General features: G+C 57.6%; 1 protein-coding gene across 1 annotated transcript in view; it reads right to left on the bottom strand.

Annotated features, from left to right (window-relative positions):
- Nucleotides 1-3759, bottom strand: part of KIAA0513 (KIAA0513 ortholog) — a 12825-nt gene extending 9066 nt beyond the window's left edge. Inside the window, 1 exon segment of the mRNA XM_017741404.1 lies at nt 3562-3759. The gene's annotated coding sequence lies outside the window, so the exon portion shown is untranslated.

The following is a 3759-nucleotide window of genomic DNA, read 5'->3' on the forward strand; positions in this document are numbered from 1 at the left end:
GCCCCGCCGTCCCTTCTCCAGCCAGGGAGGGATTCCCACGGCGGGCATCGCCCCTCAGAAACAGCCCCTGTGCGCCCTGGCATGGGGAATAGGAGGAAGAATTAGGCAGGAGCCCCATCCAAGGGGAGTTCTCCAGCCTAAGTAGCTGCACGGGCAAATATCCAAAATATTAACCAAGCCAAAATATCCAAGCCGTGTGTTGGATCCGATATCCAAAATATCAACCAAAATGAGGTGGGGTTCCCATCAAAGGGGGATTCTCCAGCCCAAAACAGCCCCTCCAAGTCCCTGTGCACCCTGACATGAGGGATATTAACAAAAATTAGGCAGGCTCCCTATCAAAAGGGGAGTTCTCCAGCCCAAACCAGCCTGAGTCCCCACACATGCAGATACCTAAAATACCAACCAAAATGAGGTGGGGTCCCCATCAACAAGGAGTTCTGCAGCCCAAAATCAGCCTAACTGCCTGCACATGCAGCTATCCCAAATATTAACCATAACGAGGTGAGGTTCCCATAAAAGGGGGATTTTCCAGCCCAAAGCAGCTTGTCCAAGCCCCTGTGCAATCCAACATCTGGGATATTAAACAAAACTAGGCAGGATCGCCTCCAAAGGGGGATTCTCCGGCCCTTTTTCTTAGCTTTAGCTGGTTTTTAAGCCCTGCCACCACTCAGCCCCCTGGGGATTGTGGGTTACCTGCTCTGCTCCTCCCCAGGTGAGCCACTCCAGGGAAAAAAGGGCCAGGTGGGATCAGAGAGGGGGGAAAGCCCCAGGGGGGAGGAGGAACTGGGTGGGAGCAGCAACAGGACAAGAGCAAAGCTCGGGGGAATTCCTGCCCACTTGGAGGGCAGTGCTGGGATCTGGCTTCTCCCCTGACCCTCCGGAACGAAACTCCAGGAGTTTCATGGCAAGAGATGGGAAACAGGGAAAGGCTGAGCCCCCTGGGAGGGGGTGTCACGTGCCTGGGGGGCAATTTTGGGGTGCTCTCAACAACGGGGAGTCTCTGGTACAAGGAGAAGCAAGCGACCATGGAGAGGAGGCCACCCAAGCCCTCCAGCTCTGCCCTTGCCAGCCCGTGCCAGGGCACCTCAGCCCTCCCAAAAGCACCCAGGCACTGCCTGCATTAACCCAGAGGGGTCTCTCAGAGGGTTTAGGGGACCAAAACAGCGAGGGGAGACAGGAACCCCCCCCCACCCATATCAGCACAGAATCCCTGGTCCTGCTTATCCTTCCTGCCCCAGCATCACCCCAACCCCGAGCAGAGCATTTTCCATGCAGCAGAGCATCCCATGGACAGGGAGAGAGGGATTGCTGACCCGGCACGGCCTGGAGGACCTGCAGCAGCAGCCAGTCCTGCTCTGATCCCCAAAAACCAATAGGAACCACATGCTCTGGAGATGCCAAGGAGCAGCAAACTGTGTGATTCCAGGGGAATACTGCTGGGATGGGAACTGCAGCATCCCTGGCAGAGCCCGGCCGAACCCAGGTGCTGCCGCTCAAGGGCACCCTTGGAAAAGAGTCAAAAGCCTCAATTTTGTGGCTTTTCCGTGCTCTGCAGCCAGGCAGGAGAGAGGGAGAGAGGTGAGTCACTGCTGCCATGGAGCATCCTCGTCAGGAGAGCTCAAATGGTGCCAATTAGTGGGAAATTGGTCATTGCCCCCTCCATCCCCACACCAGGGATGCTGCACACCCATCATCATCATCATCAGCCCACGGAGGGAACAGCGTGCCTGTGACACAACGTTTGAGCTCAGCAGAAACCCGGGAGCAGCACTAATTGACTGTCTGCCCAGGGTGATTATTCTAATTAAGCCAGGCTTCAGGAATTGCAAGTGACATGGAAAAAACGCCTCCTGGCTCCCCGATTCTGATACAACACCACGGGAGGGGTTTTAGCGCCTCCCCCCTGCCAGTCCTTGTTGGTTGGGTCTTCACGTGGATGCCTGGACTTTATTTGTTTGTTTTTATCTGTTTATTCTGTAGTTGAGCCAGGGTTTGGAGCATGGGAGGTGGAAATCCTGGGAGTACACATGTTCCTGGCACATGGAAATGTTCCAGGCCAGGCTGGATGGGGCTTGGAGCAACCTGGGATAGTGGAAGGCATCCCTGCCCATGGTAGGGGGTGGGACTGGGTGAGCTTTAAGGTCCCTCCCAACCCAAACCATTCCATGGTTTTATGACGTTTTTCGCCTCCTCCACCTCAGCTCAAAGCTCTCCCCGGGAATTCTTCACCTCAACAAGGAAAGGAGAGGCCCCAGGCTGCTCACCAGGGACTGGGAGAGCATCCATCCCAAAACTCTTCCACAGCTGGAAGCAGCCAAGGAGCAGGACCAAGGCTCAGGTTGGGTTATTTACTCTCCAGCAGCCATATGAGACATCCAAGACTTCCCAAGTGGAAATCCCTCCATGGTGGTGCCCCCTAAAACACCCTCCTGGGAGAGTGACCCCTCTCCCAGCTCCCTGCCCAGCCCACAACCATCTCCCACCGCCCTCCTCCCTCCCAGGCACATCCCGGGGACGCCCATGAAGGCCCTGGCAGCGGGGCCGCAGCTGCAGCGCTGGCACAGGGAGAGCTGCCAGTGATGGGGATGTTCCTCCCCGCGTTCCCATTCCACAGACAAAGGCTCCGGGGGCGGCTGTGGCTGTCACACACGAGAAGTGCCCTATTTTCCCTTTCCCATCCCATCCCGGCACGGCTCCAGCAGCGGCAGTGCTGCATCTGCCAGGGGTGGGTCCCCAGCAGCAGGAGGGAGGCTGGGAGCGGGGTGGGTGCTGAGCACAGGGTGACATCCCCATCGACTCGGCAGCTGCAAGGGGAAGCAAATCTTTGGTGGAAGTTGCTGAAGCATTGGGTAATTTTTTGTTTTGCACCCCTGAGCAGCGGGGCCGGGCACAAGGGCCAGGGCAGGAGCTGGCAGATCCAGGAAGGAGCCAGGGGTTTGATGGCAGACGGATCACGGAATCACAGAATGTCCTGAGCTGGAAGTGACCTACAAGGATCATCCAGTCCTTGTGTGGCCCTGCACAGACCCCCCCAACAGCCCCACCCTGGGCATCCCTGGCAGCGCTGCCCAAACGCTCCTGGAGCTCTGGCAGCCTCGGGGCCGTGCCCATTCCCTGGGGAGCCTGGGCAGTGCCCAGCACCCTCCGGGGGAAGAACCTTTCCCTGCTCTCCACCCTAAACCTCCGTGGCCCAGCTCCATGCCATTCTCTCAGGTCCTGTCCCCGCTCACCACAGAGAAGGTGTCACTGCTTCCCCTTCACTTGCCCCCTCGATGCAAAATCCTGCTGTAAGGAACAACAGCAGAGCAAGAAACGAGATAACAGCTCTGATAAAAACCCCAAAGCCCAGGTCCTGCAACACTGCAGGGCCAGGCTGACCCCAGGCCAAAAGAGGGGCAGCTCCTGTGGGCAGGGCTGTGCCACCAGAGCCAAAGCACCTGGAGAGGGACAGGGGCAACAAGAGGCTTCAGCATCACCAGGTCACTTGCACAAGGATGAATTAATTGGCTTTAAAAACACCCCCAACAGGAAAGCACCCAAGCCCCAAAGGATACTCACCCTCCACCATCTCATGGGCTGAAAGATTTGGTTCAGCCTCCCAAGACAAGGAAGATGTCGGGTTCCTGGTGCTGATCTGTGCTCCAGAGCCCTCTCCCAGCCCAGGAGATCCCAGCAGCTCCCTGGGCCCTCAAACCCAACACCCAACACCGGCACAACGCAACGGAGTGTTGCCACACCACGGATGGTTGTGACACA

This window comes from Corvus brachyrhynchos, unplaced genomic scaffold (genome assembly GCF_000691975.1).
Source record: "Corvus brachyrhynchos isolate BGI_N302 unplaced genomic scaffold, ASM69197v1 scaffold365, whole genome shotgun sequence".
Taxonomy (NCBI): Eukaryota; Metazoa; Chordata; class Aves; order Passeriformes; family Corvidae; genus Corvus; species Corvus brachyrhynchos.